This window comes from Apium graveolens, chromosome 2, assembly GCF_009905375.1.
Source record: "Apium graveolens cultivar Ventura chromosome 2, ASM990537v1, whole genome shotgun sequence".
NCBI lineage: Eukaryota > Viridiplantae > Streptophyta > Magnoliopsida > Apiales > Apiaceae > Apium > Apium graveolens.
The window spans coordinates 309948578-309961514 of NC_133648.1; the positions used below are offsets into that span (position 1 = coordinate 309948578).

Below are 12937 nucleotides of genomic sequence, written 5' to 3' on the forward strand. Positions count from 1 at the left end.
GAAGAAGTTCCTGATGAATTACCACCTATGAGAGATATTCTATATTGTATTGACTTGATTCCAAGACCTAGTTTACTTAATTTCCCACCACTACGCCATAGATGGCCTATCGCAGTGGTTTAATCACGCGTGTTATAAAATTATGTTACCTTAGGTATGCTCATCTTAGCCTACCGCAATCTAGTATTTTTCATGTTACCATAGCCTTCGTAACATGTTATTATACCTTCAAAGTGTTACATACCGTAACATGTGGAAACTTATGTTACAATAGGGTGTTAATGGATAAAAAAGTAATATTTTACAAAGAATTAAATTTATATAATTATTTGACTTCAAAATTAATCAATTTTGATGACACAATTAAGCAATAATTTTAATATTAGCTAAGATTGATAAAATAAATTATTTTTGTTAAATTCTGTAAACTGTACTAATTAGTAACTGATAATTTTTTATTATTAAAAAATTTGAACACTATTTAAACTTAAAAGTTTAGTAAAAAAATTAGCAATGCTGGGCTCTCGATGAGGCATACTAAAGTAGGCTCAAAACTTTTGGAGAAGCGGTAGTTTTTTGGACTGACTTGGGTAAAATTTTAGAAAAGTCAAAATTTTAAAATTTTAATATAAAATTTTAAGTAATAAAAAATTAAAATATTATAATTCTCTTTCATTCTGATACGAGCATTGATGTACACATTTTTAAAAATAAAAATTAAAATGTAAATATACAGATTTATGTAAGTAACAAATTGCATAACTAATTTTGTTCTAAAATAATGTTTTCAATATTATTTACTACAATTATAAATTACAAATTGTATACTTTTTCTGGAGACTTGAAATTTTTAAAAGCGGACAAAATTTGTAAAAAATTTCAAACGGAGGCACTTTTTTTGGATGAAAGCCGCCCAACCCACTTTTTATCTCGTCATTACACTCTCTTCCTCTTCTCCCTATCTTGTACTCTTCCTAAAACTCTCTCTCTCTCTTAAACCTCTCTCTCATACATAGCCTCTGTGTAAATCTCTTCATCTAAAGTAAATTTTCTTCTTCAAATTAGGGTTTTTCAATATAGTTTGGCAAGGGCTCTTCCAATTAGGGGTTTCTTGTTTTCAATTCATATGACTCGATTTCTTCGCTTTAACTTCAGGTAATTCATGTTTCTCTTTGGTTTTAGGGCTTCTTTAATTTGGATATTTACATTTTGTATTGTGTTGTATTTCGGAGAGTATAGTTATTACAATCTCGAAACGGGAGTAGTTTATCTGTTCCACAACTTCAGTGTATTATATTTCGGCTGAGCAGTGCACTTTCATTTGTAATGGGTGAAAAGAATCTTAATAATCGAATGCTTGGTCACCGGGAGATTGTAAGTTTTACTAGTTTTAAGTGTATATTTCTGTTTTACTGTTTGTTATATTCGTAAATTTGGATGATTTCCTAGTGTTGAATGAAATTTTGTGTGTGTTGTGTTTGTTATATTTGGAAATTTGGAAGATTTACTAGCGTTGAATGAAATTTAGTGTGGATTGTGTTTGCTATATTCATAAATTTGGAAGTTTTTTTTACTAGTATCAAATGTTGAGTGAATTATTTATATTTGTTAATTCGTAACCTTGACTAGTTTTGAGTGATTTTTGTGTTTGTAAACTCGTAAGCTTGACTGGTTTTGAGTGTGTTTTTGTGTTGGTTTGGTTTCTGTTTTGCTGTATATTAGGTGGATTTGGTACTTGTAGAAGTATCAAGTGTATATATATGTGCTTTGGAGGGGAGGATTTGAATTGAGTAGTTTTGTGTGATGATGGGCATTTTGGTTTAGAAATTGTCATACTTTTGATTTTGTTTGTTACTCAGTAATTAACATGAATAGGTATCTTTTAATGAAAGACACGTAAGAAGTGTCTATATAGGTAACGGGTTAAGTTGGTTTAGTTTAATTTTGTTTTAGTCCAAAATTTGGTAAAACTTACGATTCTAGCTTTTCGCCCAGCATCTGTCTAGATCCTCACTGTGACTTAATTTATCAATTTATAGAATAGGCTATTGGCGTCTGGTGCATGATGTCCATTTTTAAGTTATACTAATCGCTCATTTTCCAAAGCATTATATATACAGTTTAACTAGTATTGTCCTCACTTCCTCTGTTTACATTACATTTTCTTAAGTAACAGTAAGATGACTTTTGTTTTACATGTAGCATGGAAGTTACGTGTGGCTGACTTACAAACAAATGTACAACATTGTGATGAAAGTTGGGAATGTTATCCACAATTATGGAGTTCAGGAAGTAAGTGACTATCTGGTATTTACCACGATTTATGAGTTTTTTAATTTGATTATCCGGTGTCTACAACGACTTATGCGTTTTTTGAATTTGAATATACTGGTGTAGGTAAAGTTGTTTCACATTGTGTAGGCTTGTACATACTAAGTTGTGCAGTATCTTAAAATGAATTCAACTTATATTTGTTCTGTGTTAAGGGAGGGGTTATATCGTGCATTCAGTTTGAAGGCAGAGCCCTATATTTCGGTTAATGCTTATGGATATGCTGTATAAATGCAAGAAACTTTTTAAGCAACTTTTGTTGGAGAAAGGCTGACTTCTTTCAGGTAGGAATGTAGATCTTTTTAAGCAACTTTAGCCGGAATCCTGCATTAAAGTTACCAACCATTTAGGTCTTACTCTGAGCAAGAAACTTTCCTCAGTACATAAAGTGCAGATTCTTGTGTGTTTGGCCTGATGCATATATTACAGAAACTTATTATATTGATTAGGATTTACGACTACTAAAGTTGTTCAGGAGGAAGGGGTGAAGGCCTAAAAGATTTCTATACGAATCAAATCATCAACTCGAGAATTCCACTATCGTAAATTAATATGCTAGACTCATACCAATTATGGTTGTCATTGTTAACTTTGTAAAAGTCATTTTCCAGCTCTGCTTCTTTGTATTCATATTCATGTTATACCATTGCTTCTCCCTTACGTGTAATAATGTTTTGTGCAGTTTTTGAAATAGTTTAATGTAGATGAGACTTCTTTATATAAAATATGACAATTTATCACTTGACTTCAGCGAGGAAAATGTGGTATTTATGGTGCCAATTGCGAAGAGTAGATTATAAGCATGGAGGTAATTCCTTCTTTGAATCCTATACTAACATTTAATATTTTTCCCCATCCATGAAATCATCTTATTATTTTTTTCATTTAATTGATAGTATGCATTGCAGCAATAAGCTCATATTGAAACTTCTGTTTCATCGTATCATTGTTTACACTTCTGTTTAATCATTTGTGCGAGTTGTGCCCTTACCAGAAAGCACGCAACATTCAATCAATCACACTCACCTAATTAGATATCGATTTCCTCTACTCCCTACACATATGATATTTAAGTCTTCACTTTTCAGATTGATCGCGGTGTCAAGTCCCCTGCTGACATATCAATGGACATCAGCAAACTAATTCAAATGCTAGGCTTTTCTCCTATGAAATTTGAAGAAGGCATCAGATTAACGTTCAAAAATGAAACCAACACCAGTTCTTAAATTTTAAAGCTCCAGATCTTGTAGGAGAATGTGAAGAGTTTCTAGTGTTACTATTTTATTAAGTTTATCTTTTTTTCTAATGTTTAGTAGAGAACCTGGACTATTTTGTTTAGTTAAAATAATTGTTGTTGTAGTTTTAGACATTTGATGGTTTGAATGTTTGAGTTGGTTTGGAATTTGGATGTAATACATTTTGTGGTATGTAATGATATTTTGGGATTGTCGATTTCGAATAGCAGAATTTCATGTAGTATTGCTTTTTACGTATGAAAAACAAGTTAATGGTATATATGTTCAATTTACAAATAAATCCTATCAAATTAATGTAATACAAATTATTATAAAAAATGGGGGCCACCTGTGGGCCCCAATATGGCCCCCACAAGTGGGCCCCAATATGAGCCCCATTTTTTTTAGCAAATTCAAAGTGCAAAGGTAACATACATATTGTGATACTATAGACATACATTGATGTTACCTTCTGTGTCTATTGTAACACAAAAGTCCATGTTGCGCCAGGGCAAAGGAAATGTTACCTTAGGGGTTAAAGGTAACTCGAAAAAAAACAACATAAATTTTATGTTAACTTAGGTCTTTTGGGTGCCTATGGTAACATTTTTTTCACCTGTTGTAACATTTTTTTTGGTGTTGCTGTAGGCCATCTATGGCGTAGTGCACACTATCGAATTAGTCCCAAAGAGAGTGAGATTTTGAAAGAAAAGGTGGAGGAGTTTTTGCGCAAGGGATATATCCAAGAGAGTTTTAGTTTGTATGATGTACCTGCTTTGCTAACACCAAAGAAATATGGAACTTGAAGGATGTGTGTGGATACTGCACTACAAGAAAAATGTTAATAGACATCACACATTAGAAATCGGTCACTGATGCCACTGATGTCTCAAACATAATTGACATCACCCCGTATTTATTCGATGTCTTTCTATTTTTAAGACACCGTCTATTTGAAAACCGATGTCTTAAGTTGAGTTTTTTAATATGGAACGCGCGGCCTCCTCAATTCTTTTCCCCCTTAACAAAATTTTTATTCCCTCCTTGACAATTTTAGGTTTCCCCCTCTTAAATTGAATAAAAACTAAAAACTCTCTCATTCTCACTCCCTCTCACATCTCTCTCACAGCTCTCTCTGTCTCTCACAGCTCTCTCTCCGACAAGAACACACCCTTCTCATCACTCACTCACTGCTACTCACCACCTCTCACCACATCTGCTATGCTCTCTTTTTCTCTCAGCTTTCTCTACTGTCTTCGCTCATCAGCTCTCTCTCTCTTTCAATTAGGTTATTTCTCTTTTCGTTTTCATATTATAAAGTAAAATTAATTGGTCTTCTTTGCATTAATCGAAACCCTGGTTTTTTAAATCGAAACCCTAGTTTTTTAATCAAAATCCTTTAAAGCGAAACCCTAGTTTTTAGAATTGGGGATTTTTTACAATAAAAATCCAAATTGAAGTACTGTATGGTGTTACTAATTATTTTGAATTTGTTTTATACAGGAATTGCAAATCAATCATGATACGTGGCTTCAAGTTCTGGATATTCTTTCTACCACACAAAAGCTAAATATGAAATTCTTTGCGATCTAGGTTCGTTTAATGTCATACTTAGTTTTATCTTTTTTTACTTTGATTTGATAGAATTAATAAAGGAGAGATGGCTCGATATGACAGAGCAATGAACGTGTTCTCACCGGAGGGTCATCTACTTCAAGTGAAATACGCTATCGAAGCTGTCCGTAAAGGTAACGCCTCCGTCGATGTTAGAGGTAGTGATACTATCGTTCTCGGTGTTGAGAAGAAATCACATTTTACTTAAATATCCTGAAGCCATTTTGCTTGATGACTGATGTTATGTTTGATTTGGTATTTATCGGGTGGTTAATTTGGTTTGATGATTTTTATAGCTATGTTGCAGAATTGTAGAGGTTTTATATTTTTGTAATTGGAATGTAGTATTTTAGGCATGTAAGAAATGATGTTGTTTTGCTTGATGTTTTTGATATTATGGTCTGATTAGTGGATTTTATTTTTCTTGTTATATTCCAGAACTGTAGTGATTTTAGTTACAGTCTGCAGGTGGGTTTTAGTAGTGAAGGAGCATATATCTCATGGCCTAAATGGAAATGGAACCTGTAGAAATCATTTCATGATAGCACGTATAAAACATGAACAATGATAACTAACATGGAGTACCTTAATTTGCAGATTGGTAATGCATACATAGACGAGGAAACTCAATTTAAAGGAACAATAGATTACTACTGGTCACATGCTTTACTATCTATTGCATGTGCCTTACTACTCTAAGATTGATACTGACAGTATCACGTCTGAAGGAAAGTAAAAAATAGAAGGGAGGGAGATAAGAGACTATAGTAGTAGATCTGATAGATTATTGGTAAAAGATGATGAAAGATTTGTGAAGGTGAGTGGAATGAGCAAACACGTGAGAAGGAACAAGTTGTAAAAATCCATGAAAGACAAATAACTGTAACATACATATTATGATTTTTTTTTGTCAGGTGTTATGATTTAAATGTTAATCAAATGAAGTAACAAATTCATCTTATGTGCTATCTATTTCCATTTTTCCAACTGAACATATTAAAATTTACTGCTTTAAAGCTCTTTACAATATACAGCCCGATTGATCCATCTTGTTTTACATTTCAATACCTTATATTCATGAAGGATTCCCTGTTACCAAAACTAATTATTTCCTATATCAAACCGAATGAGTCATCTTGATAGTGTATCTCTTTTTTGTAATGAAGCCCGATATGACTGTATTTTGCCTGACTAAGCTGTACTTGTTCCATCCTACCTGCATAGTCTATCATGTTGAAGCTACAGCTCCTGGTGTATCACTATGCTGAAAGACTTGTATTTTTGTTGATTGTTTATTTATACTTTTGTCCTCAGGTTGAATATGAAAAAATGCCTGGCTGGCAATCTGATATTTCTTCCATCAGAAACTACTCTGATCTGCCAAAGGCTGCACGTGACTACGTGGAAAGAATAGAAGAGCTTGTTGGTGTACCCGTTCATTACAAGAGATGGATGCCTTCATGTCACTATTCCTCCAAAGACATGGGAATCTTGCAGGTACACATATCTAGTAGATTGTTAAATCACAGCTTATCATCTAATCTTAAAATTATTTGACTTACAATTGGTACTCTGACTAATTATATAACGTTGTTATCTGTAGTGGTGTAATTGATTATAAGGAAGCCCCAACAACAGTCTTGTCAGTTATCAAGGAACTTATGAACAGTGGCATCTGTGTCTGGCTATATAGGTGAACAAGAATTTTGCAATCCATTATACCCTTCGACCTACCTTATCCATACTTCTCTTCCCCTTCATATGTTTTTAGCCTTTTTCCATTCCATTTTCCGCAAGCAGTTGGTATCTTTTCTATAGTATATATTACATTTGAAGAAAACCTAATTTTATACTGCATATTGTGCTATCTAATCAAAATAGAGTAATCTGAGCTGTTTGAAATGTGTAAAACTTGTATTTCTATTGTTTGCGTTTTTGTCTACTGAATTTACACATCTGAGACATGTTAACAAAATCATGGAAATTTCTTAATATCTCTTAAACAGTGTATAGAAGTAGAACTATATTATGCTTACTACACATTCTTTTTAAATTCTTCTGTTTTCTCCAGCTGACAGGAGAAAGAACGCATTGTGTATGTTGATATGAGTAACCTTATTATTTGCCACTCCATGTATTATGATAATCTGTTTTGTTTCAGATGCATTGGTTCGTCAGGCATCAATGATTCTTAAGTGTAGTATATTGATGTACTACAAAAATAGCAGGGGTAGAATGTACCGTAAGCAGGTGAGCCAATGTACACTAAAAACAAAGGACCTAAAAATATTTATGTTAGTATCACCACATAATAAAAAAAATTGTGAAAGAACTTCATACAAGATATTAACTCTTTGCAGATTATATTTCTTTTCTAACTGTAAATGTTTTTCAAGGGAAAAATGTTAACTTTAGTCGAGTATGTTGTACTGCTATACCGTGCTTTCCTTCCGGCTCCAGTTTGGTATCATTTCTTTTCGAACAATGAATATGGAAGCCTCTTTTCATCTCTAATTGCGGGGCTGTACTTGACTTTTAAGCTCATATCTATCGTTGAGAAGGTATGATTCTCTATGTGTTTGATGTATTAAGTGATCTTTGTTTTCTTATATATTGTTCCTGGTTTAATTATATCTAGTATGTAAAAGTAACAAACTGGGAAACTAATGTTAAGTTCTTTGGGTTTCCCTCAGGTTCAATATCTCTTTGCTTCTTTAAAGGCTATGCTTCGCACATAGATTCAGTATGGAACTTATGCTACATCGGAGCAGGTGCACTACTGTCTTTTGTCATATAAGACCACTTATATTGTGTTCCAAAAATCAGTTTTTAATTCACTATTAATGATACAGAAAGCCTCTATAGAGTTTCAATGTGCTGGTGGTTGATAATTAGAGCCAAAAACACCATACTACAAAGCAGTTTTTCATTTCAATTCTTACAAGATTAGTACACATGACTTCGGACCAAGTTTAGAACCCTAATACATTATTCTCATTGGCCCTGTAGTGTTTTCCTAATCCTAGCAAGTATTCAAAGGCGAGAATCAAACGAATGGGTCGCAGGGGCTAGGTCTTGGCCATCAGGCTACTTCCTCCTTTTCATGAGGTTGTTCCTGTGTGTTTTAAACCATTACTTTTATCCATCTCATTTGCCCCAATTAGATATACTGTTATGGATGTTTTTCCTGCAAACAGGTTAATGAAGTTTTTATAAAGCTTTGTGTAAAAATCCATGAAAGACAAATAACTGTAACATACATATTATGATTTTTTTTGTCAGGTGATATGATTTAAATGTTAATCAAATGAAGTAACAAATTCATCTTATGTGCAGTGGCATCAGTGTCTGGCATCCGTGCAGCGGGGACACGGATGGCGTAGTGTCAGTGACAACAACAAGATATGCCATAGACTATCTTCAAACTACAGTCAAAACACAATGGTACCCCTGGTACACTAAGGCTGAGGTACAAATACTACATTATCAGCAAGCACACACAAAACCCTTCCTCTAGTTGTCAAATCACGAATCATTAATTTCTTCGATGATGTTTTTCAAGGTGGGAGGATATGCAGTTGGATACAAAAATTTGACATTTGTGACTGTAAGGGGATCCCAACATTTTGTTCCAAGTTATCAGCCTTCTCGTGCACTTGCTTTGTTCTCTTCCTTTTTAGCTGGAGAGCTTCCTCAAACAAATGTCTCCAATATCCTAAACACTTCCTCATGAGGTCGCCATCCGGAGTCTATTATTACTAGACTAAACATTACTGGTTATGCAATAGGTATATAACTTACGATCATTATACTTTTGGATAAACTTTGCTTGTATAAAGTTAATAACATGCAGTGTTTACTTTCCTTGCTCATCAGATGTTGTCCAGCAGTTAATGGAGCTCTTTTAGAAGATAATATGAAAGACGAGTACAGAATGACTCAGTGGCATCTGAGTTTTATCTGTAAATGTTAGGCAGCTAATCGTTCATATACATCATGTCTTACTTTTATGGTCATTAGTGTTTAGGTGTATGTATAGTAAACCTGCTATGCAGGAGAGAGTTTAAGAGATATTACTACTGATTGAAGAAATTTTCAATATACTGGCTACCCATTTACATGGTCTTATATAAATCTTGTTTATTTCTTTTTGTGTTAGCAATGTTTAGCACTTGACATGTATATAAGAAAAGCTGATGTCAAAAAAGATAATGTACATCACTTTAAGGTAAAACAATGATGTCAAAGGAATCCAGGTTCAAGTCTAAATGAAACATAGAAATCACTTTGTTTAAGATAAAACTGATGTCAAGTGACATTATAAACATCACTTTTAACCAAACAAAACTGATGTCAAAAAACGCAATGTACATCAGTTTCAGACAAATAACTGATGTGAAAGACTAACATGTTCAAGTCTAAATGATACATATACATCACTTCATTCTAGAAAAAAGTGATGTCTATACGCTAAATTAGACATCACCTTTCATTAAAGAAACAGATGTTTAATATGCCATTTTACATCACCTCTGTCAAAATTATCGATGTTTTTGTGACAAAAAACATAGCTCATGATGTGTTTAACATGTTTAATTAGGTGTAATTTAGTTATTAAATAATTTATTTATAGCATTTTATGTAAATAATCAACACATAAATATCTGTTTTTTAACTAAAATCGATGTCTAATCGAGTATAGACATCGGGTATCCACCGATGTTTAGAATAGATATCACCGACATCAACATCGGTTGTGAAACAACATAGACATCGGTCAAAAAGCGATGTCTATGGACTTTTTTCTTGTAGTGCTGGTTCCATAAATAAAATTACGGTGGGATATAAATTTCCATTCCTGAGGCTTGATGATAAGTTGGACAGAGTACATGGGTCTAAATGGTTTACTAAGCTAGATTTGAAGAATGGCTACCATAGATTCGAATCAGGATGAAAGATATTCTTAATAATAAAAAGTTTATTATAATGACCAAAAAATTGTTATTTTTGGGGTATATTGTTTGTGCTGATAGAATTCAGGTAAATGATGCAAAAATCAAAGTAATTCGGGAGTGGCCTACTCCTACAACGGTTTCAGAGGTTCGTAGTTTTTATAGGCTTGCAACTTTCTATAGGCGCTTCATCGAAGATTTTACCACTATAGCGTCACCTGTCACGGAATGTACAAAAAAAGTAAAGTTTAACTAGAGTGAAGAAGCACATAAGATTTTCGCTATATTGAAGAAAAAATTGTGTACCGCACCCGTTTTAGCTTTACTCAATTTTGAAAAGTTGTTCAAGGTTGATTGTGATACTAGTAGTGTGGGGATTGGTGCTATTTTATCTTAGGAACGCAAGCCTATATGTTATTTTAGTGAGAAACTCAGTGACGCGAGGCAAAAGTGGAGTATATATGATGAAGAATTCTATTCAGTTGTGTGAGCTTTGAAAGTATGAGAGAACTATCTTGTGGGTAAAGAAGTTATTCTTTATTATGATCATGAGGCTTTAAAATATTTGAACATCCAGAAATGGATTAGTAAAGACATGCACGCGAGGTGCTTCCAGTTCTTGCAGAAATTTCATTTTCGTCTACAACATAAGTCCGAGGTTCAAATTATTGTGGTGGATTCCCTAAGTCATCAAGCAAGTTTGTTAGTCATGTTGCGATAATAAATTATTATAATTGAAGTTTTAAAAGATTGTTACCTTGGTGATGAGGACTTTGGAAATGTTTAGGAAAGTTGTATTACCGGACACCATTCACGTGATTTTTATGTTCATGATGAGTTTTTAAAACATGACAATTAGTTTTGTCTTCCTCGGACATCATTACGAGAAAAGGTCAATCGGGATTTGCATGAGGGAGGGCTTGTTGCCCATCTTGGAAGGGATAAAACATCACGGCAGTTCATGAAATTTTCTTTTGGCCGCATTTACTTCGAGTTGTTACAAGGTATGTGAAAAATTGTTATAATTGTCAAACTTCCAAAGGGAAGTCTTAAAATACAAGACTTTATATGCCTTTACCTGTTTCTTAAAATATATGGAATGATTTGTCTATAGATTTTGTGTTGGGTTTGCCTCGAACACAAAGAGGGTGGATTATGTGTTTGGTATCATTGACAGGTTTTCAAAGATGGTTCATTTTATACCTTGTAGAAAGACTTCTGATGCAATGGCTATGGCTAATTAACTGTTTTTCAAAGAAGTGGTTCGACTTCATGGTGTGCCTAAAACTATCACATCTGATAGGGACGGTAAATTTCTCGGACATTTTTGGCGAACATTATGAAAGTTGTTTGATTCCTCATTATAATATAATAGCGATGTCCATCCACAAACAGATGGTTAGAGAGCGGTTGTCAATTACACTTTGGGAAATTTAATTCATTGTATTTGTGGGGACAAGCCAGAATAGTTGGATGTGGCATTATCTCAAGCAGAGTTTGCCTATAATAATGTCTTTCATAGTGCTAGAGGAAGGTCACCCTTCTTTACTGTCTACACAAAGTCTCCTCACCACACTTTGGACATAATCCAATTACCAAAAAAAGTGTCTAGTAATGAAACAACGTCTAATATGGCAAAATAGGTTGTGGAAGTTCATAAGGAGGTCAGAAAGAAGTTAAAGGAAACTAATCAGAAATACAAGAAGGCAGCGGACAAATATAAGCGCCATTAGATTTTCTCTGAGGGTGACTTGGTTATGGTGTTTTTGAGAAGGGAGTGGTTTTCGGTATGAGCGTATAAAAAGTTGCAGCCAAGGAAGTATGGTCCTATTAAAGTAGCGATAAGGATTAAGGATAATGCTTATGTTGTTAATATACTCAAAAGCATGAATATCTTAAATACTTTTAATTTTGCAGACTTGTTACTTTTTCATTCTTCTAATGACCCAATGTATCTGAAGTTTGAGCAAAACTCGAGGTCGAGTTTTTCCAAATGAGGGAAAATGATGAGTAATCTTGCAAAAAATTTTAAGTCCATGAACCATATTACAAGGGCTTGAGTTGGAGTTGGAGACTTGAAATGGAGTTGCAGAATTTTCACGGCCTTGAAACCAATTACAAGGCCTTGAACTGGGCATGATGAAAATTATATTATTTATAATTATTATGAACTTTCAAAGTTAGTTTCAATTCAGTTTCAAATATCTTTAAGGCTTCTAAAAACCCACTTAAGATAATAGAATTTGTAAGGCATATATAAATATGTCGTATTATATTATCAAGGGATCCTAAACTTTTAAAACATTATATATTGGTTTGCAATTAGGGTTTTATCTATCCTAAATTATTTATGAACGCTTCGCCTTGTGTTACACTTGTTACTAATTTAGTCGAAGAATGTAGGTTAAGAGACCCGTTAATTATCATTTGATATATTTTATCGGGCAAATATTACGGTATATAAAGGATAAGTTTCATAATCAGACGAGGGTGGAAGGTTCGATTGAAAGAGTAGTTGAATATTTATTATTGTACATTGATCCTAAATCCAATGGTGCATACTCAACTGTGCCTTAACGAGGTTGTGCTGTAACCCTTATGATGAACATCAAATAAAAGTGTTCACATATCCTATTAGTACAATGGGAAAGTATGCCAAAAAATATTTGACAGGCGATGACCAATTAGTTCCTGAAGAATATATTTTGTTACAGATCCGAAGTTCAACCTTAATTACATTCAAGAGTACTATGAAACTTATTTCAAAGAAAATAACCAAACACAACATAGAAAAATCGAAGAGAT

The 12937-nt window shown here is 33.5% G+C and overlaps 1 long non-coding RNA gene across 1 annotated transcript; it reads left to right on the forward strand.

The window, feature by feature from the left end:
* The first annotated feature begins 5067 nt into the window (after nt 1-5067).
* On the forward strand, nt 5068-6631 carry LOC141706382 (uncharacterized). Its single transcript, XR_012568805.1, has 3 exons — nt 5068-5159; nt 5244-5314; nt 6495-6631. It is a non-coding gene; the product is annotated as an uncharacterized LOC141706382 (long non-coding RNA).
* Nucleotides 6632-12937: the final 6306 nt, after the last annotated feature.